At 32.6% G+C, this 21405-nt stretch overlaps 1 long non-coding RNA gene across 1 annotated transcript in view; it reads left to right on the top strand.

Annotated features, from left to right (window-relative positions):
* LOC126770696 (uncharacterized) overlaps positions 1-21405 on the top strand; it is a 76242-nt gene that overhangs the window by 8534 nt on the left and 46303 nt on the right. The window contains exon 2 of the long non-coding RNA XR_007669480.1: positions 6237-6336. This is a non-coding gene — a long non-coding RNA (uncharacterized LOC126770696). The remainder of the gene's footprint in view (positions 1-6236; positions 6337-21405) is intronic.

The following is a 21405-nucleotide window of genomic DNA, read 5'->3' as shown; positions in this document are numbered from 1 at the left end:
GCACAAGGTACATAAAATCTTAGTTCCCAAGGTTGGTGGCGCATTGGCTATGTAAGCGATGGTTGACATTTCTTACAATGCCAATGTCTAAGGGCGTTTGGTGACCAGTTACCATCAGGTGGCCTACATGCTTGTCCGTCTTCCTATTTTATAATAACTTGTTAACATTAAAATAAGAAACTACCTTAAAAATCTAGTATATTACGTGCTTTTGACTCACGACTATAGCTGATAACTAGAGTTAACTTGGAAATGTCAATAACGTTTTAAGCGTACCCTACATATTATAGTCGTAATACTGAATAATATATGTAACTTAAATGGAATAAATTGAAGTATTTTTTTCACTCTTTTGTTAGTTAACGTTACCTACTTTAGACGTCAAATTCAGATGGACGAAAAAAGGATATAAAAATCAATTTAGTTCCATTATTATTTAAGTAGCTTGGAAAAAATGACAGCTGATGAATACCCTGCTGAAAAAATACTTCACTTTTACGAAAAGACTTCGGTTAGTTGAAAGAAGTTGGGTGGTTTTTATGGTTTTGTTCTATTATTTAATGGTTTTGATAAATAAATTATTATTTGACGTATATTTATTAGACACATTAAATTTATTTATAGTAAAATATTTTAAATACGTAGACAATGAATATGAAGTGCGTTTATTTATTTTTGCCTTTTCAGTTTAAGATCTAAAATTAGATATCAGGAGATAAATTAATTATTATTAGTAATTTTTGTGCTCCTTCTTTTTCTATTTCTGCATATCCTTTATGAACTGTATGAATAAGAATTTATAATAGTTAATTATATGTACTTAATCATATGTAAATATTTAATTATTTATACTCCTATCTGCTTTACCATATTATAATAAAGCCCTTTTTCCGAATATGGACATGGTGTTATTCTTGAAGTACAAGTGTGACTGCCGACTTTCAAACTCAGGGCGGTCACTAAAAATGACCAACCTACGACTTCATTAACTTCAATTGCAAACTTGCTACGAATACAACGAGGTAGTTTAAATAATATAATTACGTATTTTAAAAATAACATATAACACTCTTGTTTAAATTTAAAGCGCATTTTGGCCCGTCACGAACATCATTCATCCAATGGTTCGACGTAAAAGGTTTAATGATTTGGAAATCTTTCTGATAATCTATACCGGAGGTATGTTTTTATTCGTTTAACATGTGTTTTTTTCCGTGTTCGAAATATAATTTTCGGTTCGTGTTTGAAATGACATATACCGATATGGCTCAGTGGATATGTTCAGTGAAAGATGGACCACAGAATTTTTATGTTTTTAATTTGATTTTATAATTATCGTTTTGACGATGAAGGAAAATGTCGTTAGGTTGTCTTCATGGGGTAGGGTAATACAACGTTTGGGGTAGGGTGGAAAAATAAGCTCCAAAATCTCCTTTTTAGGGGGAGACGAGAACTTTATCCAGTAGGATATGCATGGGCTGTTACTTTTAATGAAATACGTAAAATACGACTGCCTCTGGATTTAGATGTTCCGTTCAATCACGCTCAAACAAGTAGACGGATTCTAATAAAATTTGGTAAGAAAGTCGATTATATTATTAAATTAGATTATCAAATTTCAAAATATATTTTTTAGTTCTAATTTTAAATATATTTACGTAAGGTTGGGAAGCTTCCCAGTATCAATAAAACAACTCCAACTGATTTATTATTCCCATAGCGTTCAGCAGAAAAGCTTTCTATAAAGACGTTAGATTTTTTTACACAAGCATTTCTTTTATGTGATTCAGAAAATATAGGCATAAAAATGAGAATTTGCTATGCTTAAATATTTCAAATACACATTTTTTTCATACCCGGTATTAGGGAAACATTTACATTTCGGTTTCGATTCGCGTCAGCGCATACATACGACTCGTTTTTACCAATTGATACGACCTGGATGAAATGGAAGGCAATATGTGAGAAATCCGGCTTGTTATAATATATCTATGAGTGAAAATAAGTGTAAGGGATATAATACGATTCAAAAACATTATTTATTTACTTATTATTTACTATACAAGTCAGTGGTTAGAGTACCTGAATTTCAACCGAAAATTGTGAATTTTCAGATGCTTGTTTCGTGTTTATATTTCATCTCATGCTTGGCGGTAAAGGAAAATATTGTGAGGGAACCTAGACACATATCGTTTGAAGGTCAACCACATATATCCAACTCGTATTGGAGCAGCGTGGTTGAATAATATCGGAGAAGAGGCTTTTCCCAGCATCATTATATTTTTAGACATTTTATTAGTTATTTTGATTTATTGTAATATAAATTTCTTATCCAGAAAACGCATACGCACCGATTTTTCTAGCCGAATTAATAAATGCTTATATCTTGCAACTGAATTGCAAGCCAGTTTTACCTAACCGTTAAAGCTGAAATGTCGTACATATTTTTTAAACTGTTACTAAAATAGTTAATTTTAATTGTTTACAAATTGCAACATGCATTATGAATTCGCTTTCTCTGTACTCTGTATTTTGATTGTAACATTGTAATGTATACTATGTAATATTGATCTTGCAGTTTGAATTGTATTAAACCCAGCTCACCGAACTCATTTAACTGTATCCGAACGCACGAAACAGATACATCTGAGAATGCAATGATAAATCTCCACTTTGAAATACAAATACATATTGGATAAACTAAAGCGGAGTGGTGCTAATGGCTAACATGATAACTAAAAGCTCGTACACGTCACTATGTAAGCCCATAGTATATTCAAGGTTGCTTCGGAATATAATTTGCCGCGAAGTTTTAACTAGTTCTTATTATAAAACAAAGTATTTTATTTATTAAAAAATATAAAATTGAATGTGGTTTTAATTAAAATTAAATGTCAAAATCTTTGTTAATATATTTATTAAACTTACTAATTCATTTTTACAAAGTTCGGAAATCGTAATATCTCAAATACAATTACAATAATTACAATTTTAAAGAAAACGCACTTAATAAATATACGTGCATGGTAGTTATGAAGATTGACTGCTTAGTAAATATTTTATTTAAGTTTTTAGTTTAACTGTTTAAACTGTTGTATTAAATATCTTCTCAGGCTGGTTGTTTAACGTTCACTCATAAATCTGGACGTTATTATCATTAACCATTTAGGTTACGCTTACATTATTTTTACATTATACATTATTTTTTGTCCAGAGGGTGGATCTACCAGTTATCTGTCCGATAGCTGGTTGGAATCACTACGGGTACGCGACCCCGGACTGCTCTAGCTACTAGTGTCACATTCCTGTATCTTCCGTGATCACAGTATCCTCACCCCTCTCCTTGATACGTTGTTTCCCAAAATTATCCCAGCGTCACGCCAAAGAAGAAGGAAAACTAATATTAAACCCGGAGCGGTGCCTCCGTTTAGGCGTAAGCCAGTCACCTGCGGCCAAACCAGCACCACACGTATTGACTCGTCATTCCTGCGGATCCTGCTGGGGAGGAGGAGAGGGTGGCATGGGTACTGGGCAAGCTCGTGTTGCCATAAAGTCGCCTGCCCAGGCGTAGCAGCATCCACGGAGAGGACACTTCGCTCACCTGTCTTGCAGGTGGAAAACAACACGGAGAGTGGCTTGCTTAAATCATCTGACAAAGATGCAGAGGCCTATATATACATTATTTATCGAGGAATGCTCGACATGGTTCAAAGACGTCATTACTCGATGATTTCGCGTCCACTTCATGATAGTGAGGATCGCAGTCTTTTCAAAACACGTTGAGCAAATAGTGTAAATGGAGTAATATGAACATTATAAAAACTAACGCTATATACAGTTCAATGACACTATATGTTTTTATAAAAATCTTACAACTATTTCTTAAGCCATTATCACCTAACCGATAAATGTGAAATTTCCTTTTACGTTTGTATTTTGTGACAATGCGCTCTAATCTACTGAATAGTTTAATTATAATAGTTAAATTTAATACATATATTTGATTCATATAATAATAATTCTTATTGAGAACTTAATTCAGTATTTAAAGTATAAAAGTAGTATACTGTACAAGTAATAATCGCGTTTAGTACATAAAAGCTTTATTTAGAAATAACTTATTAACTTTTTAAGAACTATATTGTTTCCCAAATGAAGTACCAAATACACTTTAATAAGTATCAATTTGAATAATGTTTTTGTTTTTAATACATTTAAATTCTATTAATTGTACAAACGTCCAACCAAGTGAAACGCTACATGCTGTCTATTGACAGAATATTCAATGTATGTTTTTCGCACTATGCTTTTTGTTCTAATGCAAATCCATCTCATAAATTAAAATTGAGTGCCACAGAATAAATAAAACTGACATATCTATTTTCGAATATCAATGAATGAAATAAAACAGATTACATACGTATAAAAATATCTGTCTTCGAATGAGAATGAATGAGAATTAGAATGGGTTAAAAATGCCGCTTTAATCTTTAAAGAAGCATATCTTTTCTAATAAATAATAATTTTCAGCAATTTCGAATATGCTCTTCCCCATAATTTATCATTACTACAAGGTAAAAGAAAGGAAAATTCCCAAATAAAGGTAACGTTGAGTCAAAATTTAGACGTTACTTCAGATTTTTATTTATATTAAAATCTTTGTTAGGAGAATACAACACGCTCGTTTTTCTTGAATAATTGATTTTCTCATTAAGGCTGGAACAATCGTGTAGATAGAAAGGGAATTCTTTACACAGGTATGAGATTAGCTAAATTATGATGGAGTAGTGGATTTGCGGTCTAATTATATATTCTTATTTTGGATTTATTTATTTGATCTCTTTTCATGAGTTCTTCATAATATTCTATTGCAAATTACTGTGTATTATTTCTGTGTATTATATTTTGATGAAGGATAATATTTTATGCAGTGAATAAAATTCATGATTCTTTTTATTTAAATTGATCTTTAAATCTCTGACTTTCTCTTGTTTTTTTTTATATATATATAATAAAAAAGACGGACAGAGGTAGACGGACGGACATATGGGCCGCCTGATGGTAAGTGGTCATCACTGCCTATAGACAATGGCGTCACAAGTAAGAGAGACCTGGTTCTTCCTGACTGGCCTAGCCAGTCCGGGTACGGGCTTCGGGGTTGCCCCTTTTACTCGGGTTTCCTCATCGGCAAGTAATCTTGCCGTGTCTTCATTTTGGCCCGAAGGGCCAGAGTCTCAATGACCCAGTGGCTGTTGTCTTCGTTTAGTCCGTGTTTAGTTTGTCTTATCCGGGTGGTTGTCTTGTTCAGCGGTTGTCGTCCTACCATTCGTGGTCCTGTTCGTCGCTGCCATCAGTGCGTGCAATAGAGCAGTTGACAGGCGATAGCAGGAGTTCCCGAGGTAGAGGACGCCCCTCAGGTGATCGTGTATGCAGTGGTGCAATGCCGTGGAGGTGCACGCACTATTGTCCGCTCTTCCGAACATTGTGCGCGCGAGGTGTCGGATGAACTCCTCCACGATGGGCTTTCTGGTGTCTGTGTGTGTGACGTCGTTTCTGGCGTACCTCGGGGCTCCTACTATCATTCGCAGGCATCGATTCTGCTGGATCTGCTTCGCTTCTGGTGCTTCTATCTGTCGCTTCTGGTCAGGCGCGAGCGGGCATAAGCTCCGAAGATCCTCAGTTTGGTCTTCTGTGCTAGGGAGGATGCGAAGAGTGTGTACAACTATTGGACCGGGCAGCCGTGGCATGATTCATCGCCGTATTGACGGTGGATATCAAGCACAGACTGCAGTAAATGTGACACCCCAGCCATAAGTAATATTAACCATTCCTTAGATCACCAATGCACGACTAACCTTGGGATCTATGTTATGTCCTTTGTGCTCTTATTTACATTGGCTTACTCACCCTTACAACGGGAACACAACAATATTAAGTGTTGATGTTTGACTGTAGAATATGTGACGTGTGGTTGGTACGTACCTAGATGGACTTGCACAAAGCCCTAACATCAAGAAAACAAAAATAACGATTCTTGACATCGCATTTTTTTAATGGATTATGATGTCATTTATAAAAGATAAAAAAAGTTTAAACACGATTATAGCTAATCTAATAATTAAATAATATAATAAATTTTTTGTAAACATTGTCCGACTACAGAGTTTTTACATAATTATTTTTAGGCGTAATTTTAATCTGTTGCGTGAAATAATATTATTTTTTCTTTGTTACAGATATTCGTGCTCTGTGCTAGTAAAAAGTCTGGTTATTTCTAGACAATTACAGTGAAGTGTTCGATATATTGAGTTTTCTATTCCTTCCAATATATTAAAGGTAAGTTCTAATAAAAAGCGAAATACGATTATGTAAAAATATCACAAGAACATATATACCTGTAATAAAATATAATACTTCGTCTGATACTATTTATTATTTTTGGTGGTTCATATATGGTCATATAAATAAAAAAAATACCTAGCATGTTTTATAAACAATAAAATCTACATAAAGCAAGATTATCTAAAATTATTATTAATAATTAATATTCTCAAATTTATTTTCACACCACAAAGAAAATAATAAAATATTTATTATATTTGACAATAATTTAGTAATTATTTTTATTACACGAAGGCGAAAAGGGATTTTCCCTGAACACATTATTAAACGTAAACCGCTTTGCCTTAATTACGTGTAAACTAAGGGCTTTACCCCATTAATGCGATTACGATCGTTCATGTCTTGAATGGGGCGGCGTGCCAACAAAAGTGTATTGTCAACTTTATAATCGCTACGGAACCACAAGATAAGGCCTGACGATAACGGGGGCTGTCCTATTTTACACGCGACGAGTGAATTGTAAGAGTTTCTGAATAAAGCTGTTTATAGACTATGCTACGTTATAAACAAATTGACTTTCGTACAATTAAAGCCCTTACCCTCTAAATAAAGTAGCGCGCTTACAAAAATTTGTTGTCGTCTTAAATCGCTACGACACCGCAAGATAGCTTGATAACGACGTGGTCTGTCCTAGTTTACACTCGACGGAAACTGAATCGTGAAGGTTTGTTGTTTAAAACTGGCCATAGATTATCTTACTTATACATATATATGAGTTAAAATAAAACTCCCAAATCTGTCTACAATGTGAATGTGACAGTCGAAAGAATGTGTAGAAAAAAATACTAATAGTAGTATTATTATATTTCCAATGGATATTTTTTGGAACGTGATCGGCTGCAATTTGTTTACATAAGAGTTATGTATCCTGCGCTTAGACTCTTTTTGGTCGAGACAGGCTTGAGAGTAAGATATTTTTTTAATCGGGTCAATAAAAGTTATCGGGTTTTTCTGTCGAAGAATCTCGTAAAACCGTCCCATCGTATTATGAGAATGCACCTTTGTTTGCGCACACATTTGTGTACTACATTATATTCTATCCAGTTGGCTATCACTTGAGAGTCGCCGTGACCGAAATGGGTCAGAAAGACATCTTGTATAATACGGTCCTAAAATTTTACCAAATAAATACACAAATCAAAATATAAATTGGTTATTATATATATTTAAATTAGTTATTATATTATTTTTGTCTTAATGATTGCATTGTTAATTGAAAAATATAAAGGAGCGTCTATGGCAAGCTTTATTTCAACGCCGACATTTAGCGGTGTATTGTGAAGCTTTCTTGGCTAAATGAATGTGTTGTACTCTGAAGCAGATGCTTGGCAAGACCGTGAATAATGCGCAAAATTCTCAAAACAGTCGGTCGAGATCGTAAATCGTTGGATGAGTAAAGATAACGTTTACGCCAGATATTTCGTCGTAAAGATGTAGGAACTATTTGTTCATTGATTTTTTTTGTTTTATTTATAAATTGCGATTATTTTTGAATTGGTAGTTTTTTGACTATGAATCTAATATATTAAATGAATATTAGCTATTACTATGCGAATTTTCATAGAAATGAGTGGTTAAAAATGTACAGATTAATATTTATTACTTTTATGTAAATTATATAAGTCTATAAAACTTTATCAAAAAGGGGTAAATTTTAGTTTAAAGACAAGTCAAGAAAAAAAATCCAGTTTTTCATGTATGTATCATGTAACAGCCTGTAAATGAACCTCAGGTCAGCTAAGGCATTTACTCCTTTTGTAAAGAAAATTTTGGGACATATACATATATATAACCAATGCACCAATGCGTATGTCTGAGTACACGTGTTGTTTTCATCCCAGAGTACAGATTTCTTCACGATGTTTTCGAAAATAAAATTATAAACACAAAATAAAAATCATGAAACTCCAGCAACTCTTGCCAAGCCCGCAATCTCTTCAACGCTCACGTATTCTAACAACTGGACCATCCAAGCTTTTAAATACTGAAACAAAAAAGGTTTTCGTTGAAAAAGATATTCTAATTTGTGTTACGCTGACTTGAAACTGTTGTTAACTTATCCACATAACTTTTTATGAAAAAAACTTATGCATGTAGAAATTACCGCAAGTTACCTATGTTCACTTAAATTGTGCAGTGAAATGTTTAATTTTCTGAACTTAAGTACATAATTGGAAATATTTAGAGGAAAAATAGCGAAATAATAGAAACATATCATTGAACAAAACATGTGAGTACCCGACGCATTTCCTCGGCGGGAGGAAATCTACACGTGTCGCATGTCATATGTACATCCACAGCCAACAGCAGCAGTTGTAGAATAATTTCAAAACCTTTTTAAAATTATGATGTTCTCCTGACCGATTGCGGTTATGATGGCCAATCTCAAGATATAATAAGTCAACTGCGCGGGACATATTATAGTGCACAAGTGTGTACGCAAACGCAGATGCACTCTCATAATCCGATGGGACGGCTTTACGAGATTCTTTAACAGAAAAAACCCGATAACTTTTTATTGACCCGACCTGGGTTTTTAATCCAGGACCTAGGGATTTGTGGGCTTGTATCTAGCTACTAGACCACCTAACCAGGCTTTTTTAAGGAATTAGGCCTTTGCTCGGCAATGAAAATTTTACAGGCAGTTAAGTACTGCAAATTTCATTCATTACTTATATCCTGATTTATATTAATTACATGCTTACATATAAAAAACAACAGCAACAATACCTCCGAGCTATTTCAGGAACATAACATTAAACATGCTTCCAAGAATTTATAAATTCGTTTGAAATCCGGAAACATGTAAGTAATACATGAATAATAGACACAATGATTATACACATCGAGTCATCGAGTTCCCGCACGAGATTTAAAACCGTTTTTATACATTATTTTAATTTGACATATACTCGTATATCTAGTTTCCAAACTTATGTATTAATATTATATTGAAGTCAACCATAAATTGCTTAATGTGAAATAGAATAATGTTTATTTAAATTGTACTTTTAGGTCTAAATAATTACACAGAATAAATAAACTGAAATAGCAGTTATGAATAGTATCAGAACTAAAACAATTTTGTTTAGTTATTTAAATTCTATGTACATAAATATAAATGTTAAGCAACAATTAAATTATATTAATTAGGTTTAATTCAAGATGTCTAAGATGGGTGGACTTTGTATTTTATATTTCATAGCTTTAAACTGGATTACAGTTTCATTAAAAGTTATTCCGTGACGTCTATGCGATGCTTTGCTGTGCTTTCTAATGCATTTTTTGCATTTTAAAATGAGTTTTTTTTAATTTAGCATAGGTTCCCAGAGTGGCAGATAGCCACCACCCATAGACATTGTAAGAAATATTAACCATAAGTAAATAAGTTTTAGTCTTGTGCCTGCAGTTACACTGGCCCTAAATTAATTAAAACTTGAAATACAATAAGTATTGATGTTTGGCGGTAGAACATGATATCAATGGGTTTTACCTACCCAGAGGGGCTAGCACAAAGTCCACCATGTGTATACAAATCAAAATTAAAAAACGATTATTTACAAATCTTGGCAAGAATGCTTGCAGCATTCCCCCGTTGAATCGCAATAACGATTCTCCACATAATAAGTCCATATGAAGTTTTGAATTTCGATTCAATGTAATTGCAAAAGTCATTTATGATTGACTGACATGACACAAGTATAATTGTGTATCTCAAACTCCAGAGCACTCGGATGGGAACGATTCTAATTTCGGAACGGAGAAACAGATCATACTGAGATCAAAACAAGTTTAGGATTGGAATTTCGCATCGGAAATCTTATTTAGAACACTATGCGCTCGTACTATCATAAGCGCTTTACTCGCGGGTATTTAATCTATTATTAAATACATACATATATATAGATTAGCTCAGCTACCTTTATAAAAACTAAATGAGTACACGCGTTGCACTTTTTAGCAATAAGTTCAAATTTGAAAAATAATCTAAAAAATAAATTTAATTATTGCCAAAAAAAGCCTTGCTGATATTAATTGTTCTTACATTTCATCGCTAGCTAAGTTTATGGTAATATAAATGAACGCCCCAAGCTTTTATACATTTATTAAAGCATTATTTTATATATGATTTTTTTTATAGCTTTTACGTAATTTATACTCAAATTATTTAGTAAATATAATGATAATACTATTAAATTAATGTTATATAATTTTTATTTATGAACAACTTTGATGCGTTTTGTTGTTGATATCGATATTTTTCATTCCCATCAATAAAGAAGTTACGTTTCTCCTTAATTGATAATTGCACTATTCAAAAGAGGTTGTAGGATTCTGCTTTTATATATACGCAGTGTTTGTAGCGGGTAAATTAGTCTTTTTTTTTAAATAATTATAAAAATATTATTTTAAAACATTAATAATATGTATATATGTATGCGTGTTACAAAATAATATAGATATGACACTTCTATGCCATTATGTTGATTGAGATTATAGTTGGCTTTTACAAAATGTAAAATGACTCATTAAATTTTCGCAGTCTAATCCACTTTTATAAAGCTTATATAAGGTTGAATGTTAAAAAAACAATAACATTTTGAAGTATACCACTACTGGGCAAAGGTCTTTTCACCTATCAATAATAAGAGAACTTCATCTTTCAAGTTTCGTCGCGGTATTTTTTGCTTGTACTGTCAATCATAAGATAAATTATTAACACAAAATAAGCACATGCTAGCCTAATGTTCGAACGGATTTGACTTTTCAATCTTATATCATTATTAATATTATAAAAGTAAAAGTTTGTTTGTTTGTTACGTTATCTCGTCGTACCTTCTAAACCGATCATGAATTTGCTTACACATTGTCAGTGGTATAGAAAAGGACAGCGTATCTAACAATCACCCGTCCCTGTCTCACTTACGGATGGAGCCGCGGGTGAAAACTTGTAATAGGATAAGATCCTGTAGGTCTGTCTACCCACGGGACCGCTTCGGCTGTTTTGAGTGTAAAGGTTTATTTGAATTCTATGTATTATGTGTATTTATGAATATATCTGTAAGCTGAAATTTAAATTCAACGAATGCAAAATTATTTACTAGATTTATGATATGCTAAAATAGTTTCTTCATAATATTTCTTGCTATACGTATACATTTATTGACGATTTATTATTTATCGCTAGTCTGCATTCCCTCGTGACTGCATTCAACATAATTTTACAGTATGAGGTAAAAACTTCTTGGGGAAAATGAATTAAATTTAAGTTGAGTTTGAATTCGACAAATTAACAGTACAAATACTAATATTTTAAACAATCTGTAAACTCAAATTGATAAAAATATTTTTAGTTTCAAAATAAAGACAAAAACAAATTCAAAATTGTCTGACTGTACATGCTTCAAAATTTTTTTATATTATTTTATTGGTAGACGGATGGGCAGACGGGCCACCTGATGGTAAATGGTCACCACCGCCCATAGACATTCTAGCTGTAAGAAATTATACCTTTCATTATATTCCTTCTTATCTTATATTATTATATTTGGCCTTTCCTTATATCGCCAATGCACCGCCAACCTTAGAAACTAAGATGTTATGTGCCTGTAGTTACGCTGGCTCACTTGCTTAAGTACCCATGCCACCCTCTCCTCCTCCCCAGCAGGATCCGCAGGAATGACGAGTCAATACGTGTAGTGCTGGTTTGGCCGTAGGCGACTGGCTTACGCCTAATCGAAGGCACCGCTCCGGGTTTAATATTAGTTTTCCTTCTTCTTTGGCGTGACGCTGGGATAATTTTGGGAAACAACGTATCAAGGAGAGGGGTGAGGATACTGTAATCACGGAAGATACAGGAATGTGACACTAGTAGCTAGAGCAGTCCGGGGTCGCGTACCCGTAGTGATTCCAACCAGCTATCGGACAGATAACTGTTAGATCCACCCTCTGGACAAGGACTAGAAATACGTAAGAGCTATACTGAACACAACAATAAAATATCAATCAAGATTCATAAACAACAAAGTTATACCCGAACAAACATAAAATATATAAATCTACGACGACGCTTTATGAGGTTCCACTCTGCAGCACTACGACATGCAATTTACCATTTTTCTTAGCAATTTCTTATAAGGAACCATCTGTGAATGTCACACTGCTGGGCTAAGGCCTTTTTTCCCTTTGAGAAGAAGGATTGGAACTTCCATCAAGCTCGTGTGCGCTTGGATACACGTTTCAGAATTTTAGTGAAAATAGACACATGCAGGTTTTGCCACTCTGTCCTTAACCGCCAAGGACGTGATGACTATAAAAACAAATTAACACTTAAAAATTAAGCGGTGCTTGCCAAGGCTTGCATCTGCGGTCGTTGGTTAAGATTAACGTCTTCTAAGCACTAGACTAAAATTATTAAAACTGAAAGGTTTTTATTATTTTTTCCTTTTAAATTTGACTCTTTATTTTTTTTGTATGGTAATTGTTTATTTGTACCTTTACTCAATATAATCTGACGAATTTTGCTTATCTATTAAGTTTTTTTAATTTTTTTTAAAACGAATGTCCAATACGCTTCGACGACCTATTGTGCGTTCATAGCACTATGCCAAATACATTCACGCAAGTGTCAATAACAACTGTACAGATTTTGAATTCAATCGGATTACAGGTACTGAACGTTTAATACGAACCTTCACTCATTTATATATATATAAAGCAGTAGAAACCATGCGTCTGTACATACAATAAATTATCAAAAAATGAGTGTGGATGATAAAACTAGAATAACAGAATACTAAAATGCATTACATATCGTAATAAACAGACTTTCTCGTGAACTGAGTGGAGGGCAAAAGTTAGTTATTCAATAAAACCTTTTTGAATGACCTTTGCCTTATAAATTGCTTCGTGCTCTTTGTATGATTTTTTTTGTAGATCCTTATTCTACACGCGTGAAGCCGAGACGGATATTCATCGATATAAATATCTATCCGTTTCCGAATAAAGCAGAAATCACTAATAAGAATATGCATTTCTAAAGTTTATTCAAAGTAGCATATTGACTAGGAGTTACTAAACGCAGCTTGAACAATATTGTATAACCGACGGACCGCAACTAACGATAACAACATGCTAGCAGCGTTTTATCGTTGAATCGCTTCCGATTCTCTGCGCGAAAATAAGCCACCGTTCTTTTCAGCGGGGAAGGCAATAAGAAAGGGTATTAAATATATAAGCACAATAAATAAAGTAATACTTTGTACATAATTGACATTGTAAATTGTAATTAGTTGAAATTTTATGTGCATTAATAGCGTTGATTCATTCATTAGAGTTAGTTTAGTTTTCAAACCAATAGTTTGATCAGTAGAACCAAAATCTTAATAAAAATTTCTTAAGTAAATCAAATCACATCACGTAAATCATTTTACTGGTGGCGGCTTTGTGCAAGCTTGTCTGGGTAGGTACGACCCACTCATCAGATATTCTACCGCAAAACACACGATATACTACTACTTGGTATTGTTGTGTTCCGGTTTGAAGGGTTATTATTATTATTATTGAAGGCTGAGTGAGCAAGTATAATTACAGGCACAAGGGACGTAACATCTTGGTTCCCAGAGTTGGTGGCGATGTGAGCGATGGTTAAAATTTCTTGCAATGCCAATGTCTATGGGCGTTGGTGACCACTGGACCATTTGCTCGTCCGTCTTCCTGTACTATAAAAAAAACAAATATTATCTACTTAACTTTAATGTCTTATATTTATCGTAAATATTTCTAATAATAACTATTATTATAAATGCGAGAGCGAGATTGTTTATTCGTTTTTTTCTTACACTTTCAAGTCTTAACTGCTGAAATCATCATCATGAAATTTGCCATACACATTTTCACGGGCAAAAAGGATATAGGGTACACCGCCCAAAGTGGTCGGAATCTAGTTAAATATAATTGCAGCTTACATTTACAAGTTTTATATTTATTGAGAACAGCCAAGTATTAGGGTATTTAAAGTACTGAGGTTCTCACCGGTGCCTTGGTTGCCAGTAGAATCCTCATTCCAAACCAACGGTAGCTTAAATGTATTTTTCTTCTATACCTGTTTGAATGGTGTATTTTGCAACTGTATTTTTGTTTGATATGTAATGTATAACTTTTTAAACATTATGAAAATTCTAATTTAAAGTAACTTTTAGGCTTAAATTAATATTATATTATGTGTTCTTGTATGCGCCACTTTTTCATTTGTATTCAGTTTTGGAAAGGAAAAAAAAACTAAGAACTCGCAGTCCCGAGTCCCGAAGACTGTCATACGATAGGCTTAGTGATTTTGCACCGCTACGTCGACCTTAAGCCTGACGGATAACTTCTATAACTATAAGACTATATGATTATTAAATTATATACAGCCTTATTTTTGAACGTTGTTTTGCGAGTGATTAGTTAATGCTGTATCTCCTTCATTCTATTGTATAATTTGTAATGGCAGAAAGAGCAAAATCAGTGTTTAACTAAACAGCCGTTGCGTGACTTTTATACTTTATGCCAATAGTCTTTACTGCATTATATAAAAAGGATAACGTAATGCTTGTGAGTTATAAAATATAGAATAATACATTTGTGTGCTCAATCGTGCTCTACTTTAATTTGTTGTTAAAATGTCAGACGATATTATAGATATGAGAAATTCAAACTCGTCAGTCTTATAGCGTAACATTCAAAGCTATTTAAAACCGACAAAGAGGAAGTACGCGGAGCTCGCTGCGAATTTGCTTTACGAATGCTCAAGTTGTAACATGTTACGTTCAATTCATGCGAATCAGTCACCACCTTAAGTAGAATCTGCCTTTTGATGTCGTAGGTATTAAACGTTTAAATGAAATGATTATCTTGCAAAATGTTAATTTACAAATGCATGTATATTGCAAGTTGGTTAAGTTCACGTATAATTAGATTATATTTTAATTAAAAGGTCAAGTCAACTTGTTAAGAACGAGGTGGGAACAAGAAATGTTAATTTGTGTACGTAGAACTATGCAGCGTTTTATCAGAACCAAATCAAATTTAATTGAGATTGCTAAAAATTTAACACGTCAATCATTTATAACTTTTTTTTAGAATATTATATATATCTAATATCTTACTAATGCAAATATTTTATTATTTGATTAAAACAAAAAATTACATTATAATTAGTTTTGTTATACAGTCAGATATAAGACCAATAAAACAAATTTCTATTATTCCGCAACATATATTTATTGTTCAACAAACTCACCTGTAACAATTATAAGATTTTTAATTAATTCTCGTCCGTATAAAAGTGGATAATAAACAAAAAAACTAATATCTCACCGCCTCCGCATAACATCCAATAAATAAGACCAGTATCACACTTGCAGCTGTATCTATAGAACTGTGTACAGTCGAGTGACTAAAAAGAGATCTTCTTCATATAAACGCTATACATTTATAAACTGAACTATTGCTATAAGCTACGAAATAACTGTGTGATACGAGTCTTATTCAGAGAGTGGCTTATAAAGGACGGCTCGGATTTGTACCGGATTTACTTTTTGAATATCTCTCTTGCGGTTTCAAAAATGAATCCCAATACTAGGTCAAGACAATCTGATATTACAAAATTCAATATTTCGCGGACATCTGGCTTTTGTACTTCATAAAACTGTATTCAATAGTAAATTTCCTTCTACCTTTACGCTTATTCTGTCTTATGCTTACCACTATAATAATAATGTAACAGTCAGTAAATACCCATTGCTTAAAAAAAGCCTCTTTTGGTGAGGGTTGACCACCATACCGCTTTAATACATGTCGGAGATTTTCCGGATGAACACTTGCAGGTTTCCTCATGACGTCTTCCTTCAGCGACCAGAATGAGATGAATTATATACAAAAAATGTAATAAGCTGCATTAATTTAATCCGCGATATTTGAGTAAAATTCACGTTTTATCATTACTTCACAACTAAAGTACATCTAACGGAAATATAAATTTTTCGTATGTAGTTTTAAGTCATTCTTTTAAAATTCCAAATGTTATATATAAAAACGATGCCGTTAAATTCGACCTCGAAACTTAGCTCTGGCGCCCTTTATCTGAAATTCATGGCCATTGAATATTTAATAAATTAAATTATACGTATATAAACATTGCGTGCTCTTTGTGGTCGAAATATTGAAATGGTTCTAATTTAGATTTTATGATATCACATATTATTTACATAAATTTTTATTTTCGTTAGATTTGTCATATTCAATATAACTTTTCACTTCAACAAAGAATTTACTGTACGGTCACGAAATTGGAGCACGCTTATACCCGCATCTTGGCTTAGTTGAAACGTAATATTTATTCTGTGACAAAGGAAAATCTGATTTGTTGTGCAGTTTTATAAATTTGATAAGAATATTTGTTTTCTTCGAAAGTTTAAAAAATAATTACATATGTAAATAAAATATTTAGGTTTATAATTTTTCAAAAAATAAATTTTCATCAAATGTTCAATATCATTAATGAATAAGGCATTTTTTAAAATTAAATAGTTAGGAGTGGTAAATGGGCCACCTGATGGTACACGATCCATAGAAATTGACGCTGTAAGAAATATTAAACGTTCCTAACCTCCCCGTTTGTGGTGCACCAACCTTGGGAGCTAAGATATTAGGTTCTTTGTGCCTATTATTTTACACTGACTCACTCACCTTTAAAACTAAGTATTGCGGTTTGGAGGTAGAACATCTGACGAGGGGGTACCTACTCAGAATTAAATTTCGTAAGCTGTAGCCCCCTCTACATTTTCCAAGACACGAAAATCCTTATAAATAAATAAGACTTGAGACATTTTTATAGAAATATAATAGATTTACACTTGTTTTTTTCAACCCCTACCTCCTTCCGTTCCAACATAGTGACCCAATAATGTTGTTCCCTCATTTCGAGGAGAAAATAGCTGGATGCTTGCCATATTGCTTGCCATATTTATATTGATAAAACCGACCTTGACTCACCGAGATTTCTGGTTAAGACACCATGCTCAATAGCGTCATACATAGCTGAAACATTAGTAATGTAAAATTTAAAATAGAATTTAATTTAAAAGAATTTTCGACGATATTTCTCTTTGAATGGGAACGTAACTGCAGTTTAAATCTTTACTGATGTTATAAACAGAATCCGTGTTGGTTTACTTGTTTTTTGTATAAAATTAAATTATTCAACAAGTGCTCTAGGCTAAATTTAAAAACAATTAATAAATATTTCTAATAAACTAAACAACTGTTCTCCTGTTATTTTAATTATGTACATATTCTACTCAATATTAAAAAAATATGACGAAGATGAATTAGATACTACATGATCTACTTTACTTTACTTAATACTTTATTGTACACCACACCACAAAGAGAAAAATACAAAACATGTATACTGCCTAAATAAATGTACAATTATGGCGACCTTATCGCTACAAAGCGATCTATTCCAGGCAACCAACGGTGTTAGTAATTACTGATAGGATATGAGGTAGGTGGTCTATAAATAAAATATCTAAGTAATAGTATATGTAGAATTCTCGTTTTTCAATTCGAATCTACTTAATTTGTACTCGTGCTTGCGTAGGATGAAATTCTGTCGTATAAAACTCCTGAACTAAAGTGGTTGCGAAAACTTTAAATCAGTGGAACAATTAGATTATGTTACTTTAATTATTTTACATGATAAAAGTGTTACCAAATACACATTCATATGTTAAAAGGCCAAAAAAAATTCGACAAATTTTGTACATCATTGATGTGCGAAAACTGGTATTTATCTTTTTTTTTTTTTATAGAATAGGAAGGTGGACGAGTATATGGGCCACCTGATGGTAAGTGGTCACCAAACGCCCTTAGACATTGGCATTGTAAGAAATGTCAACCATCGCTTATAGCCAATGCGCCACCAACCTTGGGAACTAAGATTTTATGTCCCTTGTGCCTGTAATTACACTGGCTCACTCACCCTTCAAACCGGAACACAACAATATCAAGTATTGCTGTTTTGCGATAGAATATCTGATGAGTGGGTGGTACCTACCCAGACGAGCTTGCACAAAGCCCTACCACCAGTAAATATATTATCTGTTGAATTGCAATGCATTCTCGTTAAACATAGAGGATTTTGGAATGTAAAGTAAACCAAAATTCTTAGAAAAGGTACCCATAAAAAATAACTAAAATTGTAATCCGATTTTGATGGCTGACAATTATCTTATCACAAGGACCTAAACTTTATTCAAAAGTCATGAAACGTATCCAAGGTCGCAAGACAGTCTATGAAAGTAATTAGATACTGTCCCACTGCTCAGCAAACTGCGACGAAAAGTTGGAATTATTTGAAACTCGGTTGCGGGTGGGTGCTACTTACTAAAACGCTTTACAGTTTTTCGCAGTACTCGCCAGAACCCTCTGTAATTGCTATCACACATTTGGTTTTAAAAACTCCTAATATAAAGGTGTTAATGTTTGCTTTGCGGGTACACATTAAAACGAAATTACGTTTGTTATCTCTCTTGGAGCTCGTTAATGGCAAAATAATTGTAGTTACTTTTGATGTACGTACTAATATTTTAATCACGTATAATTTAATATGTAGTAGTATTTTAGATAAACATTTTATTATTTGTTTTTATTGATAAATTAAAACCAATATAAATACGAAATGTACATGATTTTAATTTTTAACCACGTTATAGCAAAAACTAAATATAAAAGTCCAATGATCATTAGGAACATATCACAAACCATTGCAATAACCCGAAGCGCATTGCTCACGTCCATTCCGATGAATATAAAATGCAAATGGAAATGAAAAATTTAATTTTATACTTTCAAAAGTGAACGCGGTCCACGACTCAGAGGAAACATAACACAGTAAAATGGTGGCTTCATCGCGGAAGCTGTGAAGATAAGAGCCGTTATATCTAACTAAACTTTATGGTGCAGTTTGCCTATAAACGTGTTTGTGAATGAGAATAGATTTTTATCTAGTTTACGTTTCATTTTGATGTCGTGAGAATTAGTGGTCAAAACGGGTTTTTAAGGAATTTGAGTCAATTTTCTACTTAACCTTTCACCAGGCAAATTATCCCGACAGTGTAACTGACACGCTGAAATATGCCTGTTAACAACAATGAATGAATGTTTTTCCTTATTCACTTCTTATTTGGAATATTATCAGTTGCCCAATTTTAAGAAGTCCAATTTTTGACACAATACAATATGTTTTGAGACTTCAGAGTTCGATTTGTGTGTTATTTTTAAAATGATGTATGTATATTTAGTTTCGTTAACATTAATACTGGTCCAGCCATATAATCATTTAAATCTAAATTTGTGCAAACTGACTAAAATTCCTTAACCCCTGAAAAGGGCTGATTGTTTTTATTGTTTTAATATCTACAAAAGTTGTATAGCTCATAAAAAATCAACATCAGTCTCTTAAATTTATCGCTACTACAAAACTAAAGCGAAGATGATATTTAAATATTTTAAAATGCCGTCGTAAGTTTCAACGTCAATTAATTAAATGTTAAATCAAACAATTATTTTTTAAATTGAAATTGATAACATTATTTTTTTATTGTGCAAACAAGTTATATTTTCTGGTTGAAGTGGAATAAATATTATCTGTGAAAAATATACCGTCCAATCCGTCATCGGAAGAGACGATCCCCTCTTGAGTTAATAAATCTTCTAAATTTCCCTCTTTAATTAAAATGTTTTTAATGATAAGATTTGCACCTTTAACTTTACTACCATTGTACTTTATGTAAAGTATTGTAGAATTGATAATGAGCAGCATGATAGAACAAGTTCCTCCAGAGGAGGAAGCCCTATATCCAGCATCAAAATATTTAGTCTGTGAGATGTATCTTCTAGTGAATTAATATTCCCGGGGAAATATTTCAAATACCATAATATTACTTTCATAAATAAATAAATAACAAAATAAATCCTTTCTAAAACTCTTAAGCCCTACACTCAATAATTTGAATTTACACTTTATTTTATAATTAATAAAGCGTGTATATAAACATCATACCTAATAGAAATGCAGTAGAATAAATAATCAAACTACAGAGATTTTTCTTAAATAGAAGCTTATATTTGTATAATGAAAACAGTAAAAGGACTAATTAATATTATACGCTAATGGTAATTACAGCACAAGACGAAAGTGCAGAGATACAGATTTATTATAAAAAATAAAATACTACTTGCTTGGTGGTTTTGTGCCAGCCAGTCCGCGTGGGTACCACCCTCTCATCACTTATTCTACCACTAAACCGCACTACTAGTATTGTTATATTCCGGTTTGAATAGTGAGCAAACCACTGTAATTACAGGCACAAGGGACAAAACTTCTCATTTCCCAAGATTGGTAGCGCAATGCGATGTAAAGATTTGTTAATAATTCTTATAGTACCAATGTATTTTTAATCCTTACAGTCCGTTGACATATTATTAATTAAAAATAAATAGTGTTACGCAAATCTAGATAACCATAAGAAAATTTTATTTATAAAATAATAAAAATAAGTAAATATTTTATTTAAGTTACAATAAATAGATCATAGGTAAGATTTGTTAATCCAAATTAACGCAAAAACAATTAATCTATTTGATACGTACTCTTAGATGAGGTCCAGATTGATTATAGTTACAAAACATATGTACATATTGTATTCATGATATGTGTATTGTTATTTTGAAATATGCGTTATTATATGAAGTCGTCGGAAATAACGGTACGGCACTCTCCAAAAAGAACTGCCACAACTATAAAATATACCATAAAATTTTAAGTAAAAAGTAAATATCTGCAACATCATATAACTATATTGCTTTGCGTATTAAAAAAAATGTAATGTATATTTTTGAATGATCATAAACAAAAATAAAAAATAGACCTTTACGTCTAAAATTTTTTTACAG

Source organism: Nymphalis io, chromosome 9 (genome assembly GCF_905147045.1).
Source record: "Nymphalis io chromosome 9, ilAglIoxx1.1, whole genome shotgun sequence".
NCBI classification, from domain to species: domain Eukaryota; kingdom Metazoa; phylum Arthropoda; class Insecta; order Lepidoptera; family Nymphalidae; genus Nymphalis; species Nymphalis io.
The sequence above is the reverse complement of the archived record's forward strand: the minus strand, read 5'-3'. Positions and strand labels throughout refer to the sequence as shown.